General features: G+C 46.0%; 1 protein-coding gene across 1 annotated transcript in view; it reads left to right on the top strand.

The window, feature by feature from the left end:
- LOC116981253 (zinc finger matrin-type protein 4-like) overlaps positions 1 to 15,665 on the top strand; it is a 129,827-nt gene that overhangs the window by 39,859 nt on the left and 74,303 nt on the right. The window lies entirely within an intron of this gene.

The raw sequence follows: 15,665 nt of genomic DNA, 5'->3' as shown, positions 1-15,665 counted from the left end.
AAAGCCTTGTACTGTACCTCTTGCATTGCCCTTGCCGACTGGTTGCATGGACCATGTTTAGCTCTGCCTGGGGGTCTGCAGTCACCCCACTGGGAAGGGAGGTATCGGGGTAGTTGAGGAGGTGGTAAACAGTCAAGAGTGTTTTATTGTCATAAAAGTCCCCAAATGGAACAATGAAATTCTTACTTGAGGAGCAGCACCACAGGTTTGTAAACACAGTACTCAATATATATTATAATGAACAAAAAAACTGTTTGTAGTTTAGTTGGTGTTTGTGGTGTTCAATAGTCTGATGTTTCGTTTAGTTTAGAGATGCAGCGCGGAAACAGGCCCTTCGGCCCACCGGGTCCGTGCCGACCAGTGATCCCCGCATATTAACACTATCCTACACACACTAGTGGCAATTTGTACATTTGGTTGTGTTTGGTTTAGATTAGTTTAGTTTCATTTAGTTTCACTTAGAGATACAGCGTGGAAACAGGCCCTTCAGCCCACCAGGTCCGTGCCAACCAGCGATCACCCTGTACACTAGCACTATCCTACACACTTGGGACAATTTACCGAAACCAATTAACCTGCAAAACTGCACGTCTTTGGGATTTGGGAGGAAACCGGAGCACCCGGGGAAAACCCACGCAGTCACAGGGAGAAGGTGCAAACTCCGTACAGACAGCACTTGCAATGGGGATCAAACCTGGGTCTCTGGTGCTGTGAGGCTGCAACTCTACCCGCTGCGCCACTTTGCCTGCTGCCATTTGTGGGATGGTACACGTTAGCTCCCGTGCTTCCAGCGTTACAATGGCGACAAGAACGAACAACAGTACCTCTGGTGGCCTTCGACTTGTGCAAGGCGCTATAAAGATGCACGATCACGCCCTCTTTCCTCACCGCTCGCTCAGCTATGACCGGCTGTGGCAGCTTTTCACAGGCAGCATCCATAATCCAGCAATGACAGTAGTTTGGAGGTGGTCTGGGGATATATCCTGTGATCAGAAAAGGCACTGGGTATCTGCAAATTCTTTCCTGAATTGGACCCAAGCCAGGATGTATATTAAAGCTCCATCAGTTTCAGACTCGTGGCTCCCATGATAATAAAACAATCCAGCAAAACCACATGCAGGATACAGAAATCTGCAAATGGTCCTCTGGACTAATTCAACAGTCATTACTAATGCATTTATTTGCTATATACAGTAAATCATACTCGAGGCTGTTTTTAGTTTCAGAGTTACAGGCTCTTCGGCCTACCAAGTCAGCGCCGATCAGAGGCCACCTGTACATAGGTTCTACACTACACACTAGGGACAATTTACAGAAGCCATTTAACCCACAAACCTCCACATCTTTTGAGTGTGGGAGGAAACTGCAGCACCCAAATAAAACCCACGCGGTCACAGGGTGAAGGTAAATCTCTGTACAGACAGCACCCGTAGTCAGGATCGAACCCGGGACCCTGGCGCTGTCTGGCAGCAACTCTACCACACTCTGTCACTGTGCCGCCTTAGTCAGGAAAGAGAAGTTAAGGTGTAGCATTTATAGAATCATACAGCATGAAAACAGGCCCTCTTGCCCAACTTACCCATACTAACCAACATACCCCCAACTAAGCTGGTCCCACCTGCCTGTTAGCCCATGTCCCTCTGAACCTTTCCTATCCAAGTACCTGTCCAAATGCCTTTTAAATGTTCCTATAGTACCTGCCTCAATTAGCTCCTCTGGCAGCTCCTCTACCCACTACCCTCTGTGTGGAATAGTTACCCCTCAAGTTCCTAATAAATCTTTCCCTTCTCACCTTAAACCCACGTCCTCTATTTCTTGAGTTCTCCACTCTGGGCAAAAGACTCTTTGCATTTATCCTATCTATTCCCTTCAAGATATTATGCTCTTGCATAAGATCACCCCTCCACCTCCTGCGCTCCAAGGGATAAAGTCATAGCCTGCCTGAGACATTATCATCAGATCCTGCCCATTGCACCAAGACTGATTTGTGTCAATGAGATTGCAGATATAATGCACATCAATTTATCGATTGAAATCGAGTCTAATGTTTAGATAAAGCTGGAATGTAATGGAGGGTTTACATGCAGAATAACAGGTCCCTAGGAGTGAGTTACAGGCTGGGATCTAATCCATCTTTGGGGTTTATATATGGAATAACAGATCCCTGGTAGGTTACAGACTGGGATCCAATCCAGGGGTCGGAATGTGATCCTTTTTTCCCCCACACCATCCTGCCTCCCATGTGTAAATTGTCTGCAACCTCTCAGCTGTAAAACCCCTCCCCTCGATGTCCTTTCAGACTGCTCTCTGGCCCACCCTAGCCTGAGTTGGCACCAATATCCCTCCCTCCTCTCTCCTTATCTGACATTGTTTTGTCATTTTGTCTCCTTTTTTCAACCTTCTGTCTCCTTTTCACCTCCAGCCTTTGTCACTTACTCCACCCATCTCCATCTGCCACATGCATCCACCTTTCATTTACCTGGCTTTGTCCTGCCCCCACCTCTGTTTTCCAGCTCTCTCCCACCCCCCCCCCTCCCCCTCCCAACTACAATCAGTCTGAAGAAGGGTCTTGACCCGAACGTTGTCTGTCTATGTTTTCCAGAGATGCTGCCTGACCCACTGAGTTACTCCAGCATTTTGTGTTCTATTACAAAGTATATCCTGACAGCACCAACTTGCATTCAGACTAGCGTAAGTGGGGCATCTTGGTCGGCGTGGATGAGTTGGGCTGAAGGGCTCTATAACTCCATGACTTGTTCTATCTTCCTTATTAAATTTAGGAAATACATTAGCCCTCCTCTGCTTCCCGTTAGCGATTCCCATTGCTCATGAATTTTTATCTGTCTGCGATATTCCCTAGCTTGTTTTAATATGTGCAGTTTCAATCCATCAGAGTTTGATTAGTTTATCAATCATCTGCTCATATTCCATCTTAAATGTCCCTTTAACACGTTCAGCAAATGTCACATCCACCACGTTAGTCCGCTGGGTAATCTCACAGACAAAGTCATCAACTAATACTTTTGCTCTAAAGTTGCCATTAGCCCTGAGTTTATCGTGTGTGACTTTTAGTGATTAGATTTCACATTCTGATTTTTCTCTTGATATTAAGGTTCCTTATCAAATATTTTACAATTTCTCTTCATGTTCCTTGATAATTTAATTCCAAAGCATCCTAATTGCTTTTTGGCTTCTCTCCGAACTTTTTTACATTCGCTTTTATCTTTTTAGCCTTTGCACTCCATATACAGAGTAGATTCCTTTATCCTGAGTTTCAATTTTGCTGTTGTCTTTTTATTCATTACTATTCAGTTTTATCGTAGGTTCAATCCATGGTGTTTTTCTCCTGGCCTATTAATTACCATTTTAATTATTTAAAGCAAGTAACAGGCTCTTCGGCCCACTAATTCCGTACTGACAAGCACTAATCAGAAACTAATACTAAAGCCTGTTTCCGTGCGGTAACTCCAAAACTAAAATAAAAAAACTAAGGCTGGAACTGAGACGAAGATGGGATTAGCCATGCCCTCGCTGGACAGGAGCAAACCAAGGGCTCTTTTGTTGCTTCCTCTGACCTTAGAAATATCCATGATGCATGCCATTGCAATAGACAATAGACAATAGGTGCAGGACTAGGCCATTCGGCCCTTCGAGCCAGCGCCGACATTCAATGTGATCATCGCTGATCATCCCCAATCAGTACCCCGTTCCTGCCTTCTCCCCATATCCGCTGACTCTACTATCTTTAAGAGCCCTATCTAGCTCTCTCTTGAAAGTATCCAGAGAACCGGCCTCCACCGCCCTCTGAGGCAGATAATTCCACAGACTCACACTCTCTGTGAGGAAAAAGTGTTTCCTCGTCTCCGTTCTAAATGGCTTACTCTTAAACTGTGGCCCCTGGTTCTGGACTCCCCCAACATCAGGAACATGTTACCTGCCTCTAGCGTGTCCAAACCCTTAACAATCTTATATGTTTCAATAAGATACCCTCTCATCCTTCTAAACTCCGGAGTATACAAGCCCAGCCGCTCCATTCTCTCAGCATATGACAGTCCCACCATCCCGGGAATTAACCTTGTAAACCAACGCTGCACCCCTTCAATAGTATTCCCTATAGTTCTCGATGTTCTCCACAATACATCGTAAGACCAAACATCTCAACCTTTTATTCCTAAACTATAATTTTGCTAAATGGCTCCTACAAGATAATCATGATCGTATTATTCTTGAAAATTAAGTTAAGCAAATAATATATTGAATTACTGCAACTGCGAAATTTTATGTAATTGTTTAAAACTGATGTCACCTCTTTGAAAAGTCTAACACTTTTATGCTATTTTAACAGATAGTTATTTTAAAAAGGGCTGTCCAATTATCTAATTGAAAATTAGTTAACACAGTAAACATTTACTCACCGTTCACTGCTTGGTTTGGTTTAGTTTCGTTTCGTTTAGAGATCCAGCATGGAAACAGGCCATTCGACCCACCGAGTCCTGGCCGACCAGCGATCACCCCATACACTAGCACTATCCTACACACTTGGGACAATTCACAGAACCTACAAACCTGCACGTCTTTGGAGTGTGGGAGGAAACTGGTGCACCTGGAGGAAGCCCACGTGGACACAGGGAGAGCGTGCAAACTTCGTAAAGACAGCGCCCGTAGTCAGGATCGAGCCCAGGTCACTGGTGCTGTCAGGCAGCAACTCTACGGCTGCGCCACTGTGCCACCCAATTATTAATAGATATATAGTTAAAAAACACATAGTGCTGGAGTAACTCAGTGGGTCATCAGGGAGAATGTGGATAGGTGATGCTTTGAGATGAGATCCTCCTTCAGACTGGGGATAAACTGCTTTTCAGCCGTGTGGGCCTGTCCCACTGTAGGAGGTAATTCAAGAGTTCTCCCGAGTTTTCCCCAGAATCGAACTCGGAGAATGTCCGTAGCGGATCCGTCGGAGTTCGTGGATGTCTCGTAGCGGCTCGTACGAGTAAAAAGTAACAATATTTTTCATCACGAGTATTTTTTTACTCGTGGACATTTTTCACGGTGTTGAAAAAACGTCACGAGTTTACCGGATTTCCCGAGTACCTACCGTTAGCATTACGAGCCGCTACGGGACATCCACGAACTCCCACGGAACCGCTACGGACGTTCTCTGAGTTCGAATCAGGGGAAAACTCATGAGAACTCTTAAGTTACCTCATACAGTGGGACAGGCCCTTAAGTAAAGTAGCATCTTCAAAATGGCTAATACAAGAGGATTAAATACTGCATTTACGTAGGTTCTTGGTGAGCTTGCATTGGTACTGGCATTCGTTTTTAATTGTCACGTGTACCGAGATACAGTGAAAAGCTTTTGTTTGCGTGCAATGTAGTCAAGTCATACTATACATAAGTTAGCAATGTTACAAAATTTTGAGATTTTATAAATCAAGTCTTTAATGTATCCCATCAGATAAAGCATAAAAATAAGTTTAATTTGACACCTAATTCACTTTCATATCTTCAGTATTAAAAAAGTTATGGCCATTTTCATACTCGGAAATCGGCATCTTGTTCCCTATTGCTTTTTCATTGACTTAACTCAAAAGCTGTGATCGAGAACATTTAAAAGCCGATAACTTTCTTAAAATTTAAGAAAACTGAAAGAAATTTTCAGTTATTGTAATTTGAAGCATTCTGAAACAAATATGAAACAATCTTACTCAGATGATTTGAAATTAAAGCAATATAATTAGTTAGTTACCTAATTGTAGCTAATTACAAAATTCAATTACTAGATCTAAACATCTATCCATTTCTTAAGAATAGATTAACATTTTTAAATAGCCTAAGTGTCCAAATAACATTCACACAAGAATTCAGAATATAACATAATTTTTAAATCTCATTGTCATGGGTTTATAGGCCAAATGGAAGGATGTTTTTAATATCTGTAAATTAATGGCCATTTAAATCAGCTTGCGAGTGGGATTTTCTGGAACGGGACCATTTGGAATGTTCAGTGTGCGGTGAATTTAGTCCCCCATAACAGCTGCAAATACACTGCCGGTTCTTCGGGGGGAAAAATCACCGTTTCGCAACTTAAAATGTGAATTAAATACATCTTAAGAAACACTTTTATACATAAAAATAAACGACTTTCTTTTACCTGGTCCTCCATAAAATCCGTCCCCGTTGTCGGCATTGATGGCTTCAGAAGCTGATTTTAAAATCATTCCAGCGATTAACTTGTCGGGTGAATTTTTTTTTTAAACACACAGAACGGCCGTAGGAACGATTCTTTAGCAACATCTTGCACTCCAACAAATGTAATTCAGGACCAGGTCGGGAAAAAACTCAGTTTTAACCCCGCCCCCCCCCCCCCCCCCCTCAAACGCGCCAAAATCGCGCACATGGCCAGTGGCAGAATTGCAGCGCCGCTGAACGTAAGTTTTGTAACATACCTACATAAGTACAATCACGCCATATGCAAGTACAACAGGTAGTGCTAAGAGAAATATACCATAGTGCACAATATAGTCATGCAGCATTGTAGCACTATAGTTCCAGGGAAAATGTCCAATACCCACAATGAGGTAGGCTGGAGGATCAGGATTACACCTTATTTTACGAGGGGACCATTCGGTAGTCTAATAACAATGGGGAAGAATGGAATTACTGAATCTGGCAATTCGTGCTTTCAAGCTTCTATATCTGCTGACAGTCCGGAGAAGTGAGAAGAGGTAATGACTGGGGTGGGACAAGCCTTTGATTATGTCAGCTACTTTTCCGAGGCAGCGTGAAGTGTAAATGGAGTCGATGGTGGGAAGCCTGGACTGTGTGATGGACTGGGCTACATCCACAACTTTCTGCAATTTCTCACGGTCTAAGGCAGAGCTGTTCCCAAACCGAGCTATGATGCATCCCAATAGGATGCTTTCTGTGGCACGCCCGTACAAGTTTATAAGGGTTGCTGGAGACGTGCCAAACTTCTTCTGCCACGGGTGGTGGTGGAGGCAGATACGATAGTGACTTTTGATAGATTTTACAATAGAAATATGGAATGGAGGGTTATGGATTATGTGCAGACAGATAAGAGTTGGCAGCATCTCACCCCAGCCACAGTCTGTTTACCCTCCTACCATCCGGGAGGCGCTACAGGTCTCTCCGTTGCCGGACCAGCAGGTCCAGGAACAGCTTCTTCCCTGCGGCTGTTACATTACTTAACTCTGTACCTCGGTGATTGCCAGTCACCCCCCCCCCGGACACCCCTTCCCCCGGAACAAATTGCACTACGACGACTGTATGTAAGTATATATATTTATTGCTCATTATTCTATGTTCGCTCTTCTGGGGGAGATGCTAACTGCATTTTGTTGTCTCTGTACTGTACACTGCACAATGACAATAAAGTTTGAATCTGAAGCTGAATCTGATCTGTGGAGAACATGAATAGGTGGGGCGGCACAGTGGTGCAGTTGATGCCTTACAGCGCCATGGACTAGGGTTCAATCCTGACGATGGCTGCTGTCTGTGCAGAGTTTGTAAGGTTAACTGGCTTCTGCAATTGCCCTCAGTGGGTAGAATAGAACGGGTGATCTTTGGTTCGGCGTGGACTCGATGGGCCGAAGGACCTGTTTTCATGCTGTATCTCTAAAACTAAAACCATAAACTAAAAACCATAGACAGTTGACATTTTGGGTCAGGACCTTTCTTCAGACTTGGTCTCGGCATCATGTTCAGCACAAACATTGTGGGCTGAAGGGCCTGTTTCTGTTCTACTTTCTATGTTCTATGCAATGGCTGGGTAAACACTTAACAACAGGGGAAAAAAAGGAATGGGTTTACAAGAAGTATTTGGATACAAGATTAGGTCAGCCACTAACAGCTGAGGAAATTATCCTATGATTAGTTCTGCCTTGTGCAGATTGAAATTGATGGCAGGCAGAGGTAACGGTTGTATTGCGATCGCATGTGGATGCGCTGTTGCTGCACAGGACCAATGCCTCCGTATCACTCGGCTAGCAGCTCACGACAAGCTCGATGTCTTTGTAGATAGTCCGCCCCGGAGCTCTGAAGATTCACGACTGACTCCCTTGCTTATAATCACTGTAGTGTTCCCAATCGATTGTGGCTTGTTTACTTTGAAGCAAAGACTCGCATCAGTGTTAAACCTGCACGAAGGTAGCTTCTGCCCTAAATCAGTACACGGAGACTACCTCGACTTTATCATGCACTGAACATTATTCCCTTTATCCTTTATCTGTACATTGTGGACGGCTCGATAGTAATCATGTGTAGTCATTTTCACTGTACCTCAGTACACGTGACATGTATATTACAAGAATAATACACTAATGTAAAGGGCAGTCATTTCTTAGGCTGGGAGGCCTTGAGTTGCCAGAGCTCTAGGACTGGTCTGGAATTCTAAAGTCATATGAGCAGAATTAGGCCATTCTGCCCATCTGCTCTGCCACGTGATCATGGCTGATCTGTTTTTCTCTCTCAACCCCATTCCCCTGTCTTGTCCCCATAATCTTTGCCCCGCTTATTAATCAAGAACCTGTCAATCTCCGTTTTTAAAATGCCCATTGACTCGGCCGCCACCGCCGTCTGTGGCAATGAATTCCACAGATTCACCACCCTCTGGCTAAAGAAATTCCTCCTCCATCTCCTTTCTAAAGGTACGTCCTTTTATTCTGAGGCTGTGCCCTCCAGTCCTAGACTCTCCCACTAGACTTACAAAAACTCGCACGTATGCCAACCGTTCTAGCAGTTTGTAATTTCCACAACGCTGTACGATCACTCAAGCTACATTGTAAACACGCCGGCAATGGCGGCGGTGCTTACCCAGAAGACCGTGCACCGCAGAAAGTGCCCTGGATGCAGCCGGATGCCGCTGAGGCAAGTAATGCTCTCAGTGACGGACACAAAGTGCTGGAGTAACTCAGCGGGCCAGGCAGCATCTGTGGAGAACATGGATAGATGACGTTTCACAGGGGGCTGGAGTAACTCAGCGGGCCAGGCAGCATCTGTGGGGAACATGGATAGATGACGTTTCACAGGGGGCTGCAGTAACTCAGTGGGCCAGGCAGCATCTGTGGAGAACATGGATAGATGACATTTCACAGAGGGCTGCAGTAACTCAGCGGGCCAGGCAGGAGAACTCTGGAGAACATGGACAGGTGACTTTTCGTGTCAAAACCCTTCTTCAGACTCTGAGTTATTCTGGGTAGGGGATGGGGTTGGTGATTCTCACTTACATAAAATCTGACGTGTGTAAGGATTCACTAACAATGCCCCTTGCGTTAGTTGGGGAATGCCTGTACTTTGAACATCCAGAGGTGCTTTGTCAGCGGCATGGTACTACTTGTCAGGAGTGAAGCGAGAGTGTGGCCAGGGTGATGTGGCTCCTTGATGAGGGAGGGTGAGCTGGCGTGCAAGAAAACATAGACGTTTAGTTTAGAGATAGAGAGCGGAAACAGGCCCTTCGGCCCAACGAGTTTGCACCGACCAGCGATCTCCCCACATTAACACTATCCTAGGGACAATTTACATTTGTACCAAGCCAATTAACCTACAAACCTGTACATCTTTGAAGTGTGGGAGGAAACCAAAGATCTCAGAGAAAACCCACGCAGTCACAGGGTGAACGTACAAACTCCCGCACAGACAGCACCCATAGTCGGGATCGAATCCGGGTCTCCGGCATGCAAGCGCTGTAAGACATCAACTCTACCGCTGCGCCACCGTGTATAAGATCACGAGAGGTTGGACTAGAACTTTTTTCCTTGGAGCGCAGAAGGCTGAGGGGTAATCTTGTTGAGGTGTATAAAATCACGAGGAATAAGATAGGGTGAATGCACGGAATAGGGCAAATTAAAATCCAGAGGACATAGGTTTCATGTGAGGGGGGGAAAGGTTTAATAGGAACCTGAGGGGCAAATTTTTTACACAAAGGGTAGCAGATGTATGGAATGAGCTGCCAAACGACTCTTAGTCAGACTAAGGTCTCGACCCGAAACGTCACCTATTCCTTTTCTCCAGAGATGCTGCCTGTCCCGCTGAGTTACACCAGATTTTTTGTCTATCTCCCTTGTCCAGGACAAGGGGTCACAGCTTAAGGATAAGGGGGAAATCCTTTAAAACCGAGATGAGAAGAACTTTTTTCACACAGAGAGTGGTGAATCTCTGGAACTCTCTGCCACAGAGGGTAGTCGAGGCCAGTTCATTGGCTATATTTAAGAGGGAGTTAGATGTGGCCCTTATGGCTAAGGGGATCAGAGGGTATGGAGAGAAGGCAGGTACGGGATACTGAGTTGGATGATCAGCCATGATCATATTGAATGGCGGTGCAGGCTCGAAGGGCCGAATGGCCTACTCCTGCACCTAATTTCTATGTGTCTATGTTTCTATGTAAACCAGCATCTGTAGTTCCTTCCTACTCATTTTGCCAAAAGAGGTAATTGAGTCAGGTACTATAGCAACCTTTAAAATTTATTTAGACGGGTACAGGGATAGGATAGGTATAGAGGGATAAGGGCCAAATGTAGGCAGGTGGGACTAGTGTAGATGGGGCAAGGTGGTTGGCGCGGGCAGCACAATGGCACAGCTGCCTCACAGCGCCAGAGACCTGGGTTTGATCCTGACCATGGGTGCTATCTGTACGGAGTTTGTACGTTCTCTCTGTGACCACATGGGCTTTCTCAGGGTGCTCCATTTTCCTCCCACACTTGAACGAAGTACAGGTTTGTGTTAATTGTCTCCTGTTAATTGTAAATTGTCCCCAGTGTGTAGGATAGTGCTAGTGTGAGGGGTGAATGCTGGTCAGCGCAGCACAGACCCGGTGTTTCCATGCAATATCTCTAGTCTAAAGATAGATACATTATTGCCAAGTTGGGCTTAAGGGCTTGTTTCCGCGCTATATGACTCTATCAATCGATAAGTGGGGAGGACAATCCATTGGAATCCTGTTTAGAATATAAACAGGCATTTGTGTCTGTCGCAGGTCCAATTCAATATTTCAGTGTTGAATAAAAACAAGTTCCACGCGCCAGCTTCTCACTGCAGAGTTATGTTTTGATGTAAATATTTCCCAGTTCCCATTCCTCATCGCTGCTGCAAGTCAATTTATTCCATCTCCGAGTCCCTTTTTGTTGAGTGTATTGCCAAAACGCACACGGAGACACTTGGCTCTAATTGGGCAATTTAAATGTCCAGGGATCCTCAGAGCCTACTCTCTACATGGGCCATGTCACGCACATCGTTAATCAGCTCATAAGCATCAGCTCCCCTCGCTCCTGTTGCTCTATATCCTAGCACAGAGTGAACTGAAATCCCCTATGCGGAGGTACAGTGGAGCAGCAGTAGAGTTGCTGCCTCACAGCGCCGGAGGCTCGGGTTTGATCCAGACTCCGGGTGTTGTCTGTACGGAGTTTCTACATTCTCCCCGTGACCGCGTGGGTTTTCTCCGGGTGCTCGGGTTTCCTCCCACGTCCCAAAGATGCACAGGTTTGTAGGTTAATTGGCTTTGGTAAAATTTGTACATTGTCCCTAGTGCGTAGGATAGTGCTGGTGTATGCAGTGATCACTGGTCAGCATGGACTCGGTCAACCAAAGGGCCTGTTTCCACATTGCATCTCTAAAGTCTAAAGTAAAGATAGGCTGCAGAGAGAGTCATAGAGTTTACAGCACGGAAACAGGCCCTTTGGCCCAACCTGTCAATGCCGGCCAACATGCCCCATCTAAACTAGTCCCATTTGCCCGCATTTGACCCATATCGCTCTAAACCTTTCATGTACATGTCCAAGTGTCTTTTAAATACTGCAGATGCTGGAATATTGAGCAAAACACAGAGTGCTGGAGGAACTCTGCGGGTCAGGCAGCATCTGTGGAGGGATGTTTTGTTCCCTTCTTCGTCTGAAGAAAGATTCTGACCCATTCTGGCTCCTTCCCTCCACAGTTGCTGCCCGATCCGCTGAGTTCTTCAAGCACTTAAGACTAGCTGTGTAAATAATGAGATGAAGATGGTAAATCTACTTCCTGTTCATTTTATTTGGCCAACCCACAAGTTCTCCCATTAGGATCTGATCATTTCTTCTCCCCACTCCCATCGGCCAGAAGATGCAGAAGTTTGAAAGCGGGCAGCACCAGACTCAAGTACAGCTTCTTCCTCTCTGTTTTCAGGCTTCTGAACGGTCCTTCCATAAACTATGGTACTGTTCTAATTTTCCAACCAACTTCACTGTGGACATTGGATTTTTTCTCAAGATCTGTTATGTTACATTGCTGAGAACTATATTCGGCACTCGTTCCTTTCTCATTACTCTTCCCTTCCCATTCCCACACTGATCTTTTTGTCCTGGGCCTCCTCCACTGCCAGAGTGAGGCCCAACGCAAATTGGAAGAACAGCACCTTATATTTCACCAGGTCTCCCACCTATTTCTCCCCTTGATTCCCCTACCCGTGCATTCACCCTATCTATTTCCATCATGATTCTGTACATCTCTATACCATCGCCCCTCATCTTCCTGCGCTCCAAGGAATAAAGTACTAGCCTGCCCCACCTCTTCCTGTAGCTCACAACCTCGAGTCCTGGCAACATCCTCGTAAATCTTCTCTGAACTCTTTCCAGCTTCATGACATCCTTCCTATAGATGGGTGACCAAATATAAACACAATACGTGTAAGTGCAGGCTCACCAATGTCTTGTTCACTTAATATCCCGTATTTCTGCACATAAAGGCAGTTAGGAAATGCAAATGTTTTCCATCTTGAAGTCCCTGGAGGAGGTTACTGGTGAGGAACACCACAGCGGGGCGTGCTACAGAAAAATCATTCCTCCTGCTGTGTTTATAATAAGCATACGTCCCTCCTGGACACTGACCTAAAGTTCCTTGAAGAAGATGATATTTTTGGGGCTGCGACTTGGGACGACCCAGTGGCACATCGGTAGAGCTTCTGCCCCCCAGCACCAGAGACCCAGGCTCGATACTGACTGCGAGTGCTGTCTGTACGGAGTTTGCAGGTTCTCCCTGTGACTATGTAGGTTTTCTCCGGGTGCTCCGGTTTCCTCCCTCATCCCAAAGATGTGCAGGTTTGTAGGTAAATTGGCTTAATTAGTAAAAAGAAATGGTTCAAATTGTCCATAGTGTGTAGGACAGTGCTAGCGTACAGGGTGATTGCTGGTTAGGGTGGACTCGGTGGGCCGAAAGGCCTGTTTCTGTACTGTAGCTCTAAAGTCTAAAATCTAAAAGAGATTCTGAATGAGAATGGACAAACTGTACAGAGAGCACTTGTAGTCCGGATCGAACCCAGGTCTGGCGCTGTAAGGCTGCAACTCTACCACTGCGCCACAGTGCCACCCATTTCCTGTGGGCTTTGCTACCTACGAGGGGGGGGGGGTTCAGGCCTTTGTTCCATTTGTCTGTGCCCTCAGGAAATGCTGTGCTCTCCATCTAGTGGGCGGTGAATGGACTGTTGCCCTTGTGTGGAGCTGCCACTTTCCAATCAGACCTCTTGTGTTTGTCAATACACCATTAGCCGCAGCGATGATCAAAGGGTTGCATCAGAGAGAGCTGCTGGAGAAACATCTGAAGAGATTCTGTGATGAGCAGTCCAATGTTAGACAGCAAGTTGCCGTCTGACTGTGACACAGGCCAGGCACGGAGAGCTGTGTGTCTGCAGAGACCCACACACGGCTGTGTCCCATCCCCCACCCCCTTCTGAGTTTTATCCCCCTCCTTGTACCTTGCACCTTACAAAGAATTCACCAGGGACTATACTGGAAGTTGGAAAATTTTATACCAGACAATTTTTACATTTATCAAGCCAATTAACCTGTAAACCTGTACGTTTTTGGAATGTGGGAGGAAACCGAAGATTTCGGAGATAACCCACGCAGGTCACGGGGAGAACATGCAAACTCCGTACAGACAGCGCCCGTAGTCGGGATCGAACCCGGGTCTCCGGCACTGCATTTTTGCTCTAAGGCAGCAACTCTACCGCTGCGCCACCGTGACTGCCCCTTCTGTTCCATCCCCCACCCCCTCTGTCCCATCCCCCACCCCCTTCTGTGTCCCATCCCCCACCCCCCTCTGTCCCATCCCCCACCCCCTTCTGTGTCCCATCCCCCACCCCCTTATGTCCCATCCCCCACCCCCTTCTCCGTCAGTTTTTTCAAACAGCTTCTTGAATCGGACTGTATCGAGCTTCAGTGTTACATTTTGCACTAAATGTTGTAGCCGTTTACCGTCATCTGTGTCCTGTGGACAGCTTGATCGCATTCATGTATTGTCTTTTCTTTGACCGGATAGCACGCAAACAAAAGCTTTTCACTGTACCTCGGTACACGTGACAATAAACTAAACTAAACTTTAGTGCAGGAGATCTCCCCAAGATTTATCATACACCAGGGTAACAGACCCTTTGGCTCAACTCGTCCAGGCTAACCGGGATGCCCATCTACACTAGCTCAACTTGCCCGCGTGTGACCCCCTATCCCATGTACCTGCCCAAATATATCTTAATGATTATCATGCTCACTCAATTCAGGTTGCACGGTGGCGCAGCGGTAGAGTTGCTGCCTTACAGTGCCAGAGACCCGGGTTCGATCCTGACTATGGGTGCTGTCTGTATGGAGTTTGTACGTTCTCCCCGTGACCTGTGTGGGTATTTGTTCCGGGAAGCTCCGGTTTCCTCCTACACTCCAAAGAAGTCCAGCTTTGTAGGCTAATTGGCTTGGTATAGATGTAAATTGTCCCTAGTGTGTATAAGATAGTGTTAGCGTATGGGGAACACTGGTCGGTGCGGACTCGGTGGGCCGAAGGGCCTGTTTCCACACTGTATCTCCAAACTAAAGTAAATTCAATTAAAACGGCTGTAGCAGTCCATTATCACCCTGTGGGAACCTGCTGTGTGCAAATTGTCTGCGACATATTCTACAGTAAAACTGCCTACTAAGTGCTGGAGGATTCCAGAGGTTCAGGCAGCATCAGTGGATTGAATGGGCAGAGGCCGAATTAGAGAAAAGGCCCTTTCTTTCGAAGAAAGGTCCTGACACAAAACGGTATGCAAAATAAAAAGAATTTCACTGTACTTAGAAACATGTGACAATTAAGTGCCGCTGAACATTTAAAAGACGCTTGGCCAGGTTCATGGATAGGAAAGGTTTAGAGGGATATGGGCCAAATGTGGGACTGGCGTAGATGGGGCATCTTGGTCAGCTTGGGCAAGTTGGGCCGAAGGGCCTGTTTCCGTGCTGTAGACTGAGACTGTATGATGCACCTTCAGAGCATTGACTATAGATGGACTGGTATCTTTGCCAGGAATTAAGTTCTCAGGAGAAGCAAAAATAACCTACGAAACATCCTTTCTTCCTTCTCCCAATTCCCACCACCTCTACTCCCCCTCCACCCACCTCTCTGCACCTGGCTCGCATTTAATAACTGCGATACTATTTTTAATTTGGATTCTGACAGCCTAAAATAGTTCTCCGTTTTTTACTGGAACCTTTTTCACTGGCGGTCTGTCGAAATGCAAAATTGCTTGGTGCCATTTATAACTGATCTACAAGTGTGTTGGCAAAAGAAACCTACAAAGTGCTGGAGTATCTCAGCGTGTCGGGCAGAACATGGACAGGTAACGTTTCAGGTCGGAACCCTTCTCCAGACTGATTGTT

Source organism: Amblyraja radiata, chromosome 15 (assembly GCF_010909765.2).
Source record: "Amblyraja radiata isolate CabotCenter1 chromosome 15, sAmbRad1.1.pri, whole genome shotgun sequence".
NCBI classification, from domain to species: domain Eukaryota; kingdom Metazoa; phylum Chordata; class Chondrichthyes; order Rajiformes; family Rajidae; genus Amblyraja; species Amblyraja radiata.
Note: the sequence above shows the minus strand (reverse complement) of the source record. Positions and strands in the feature narration are given on the sequence as shown.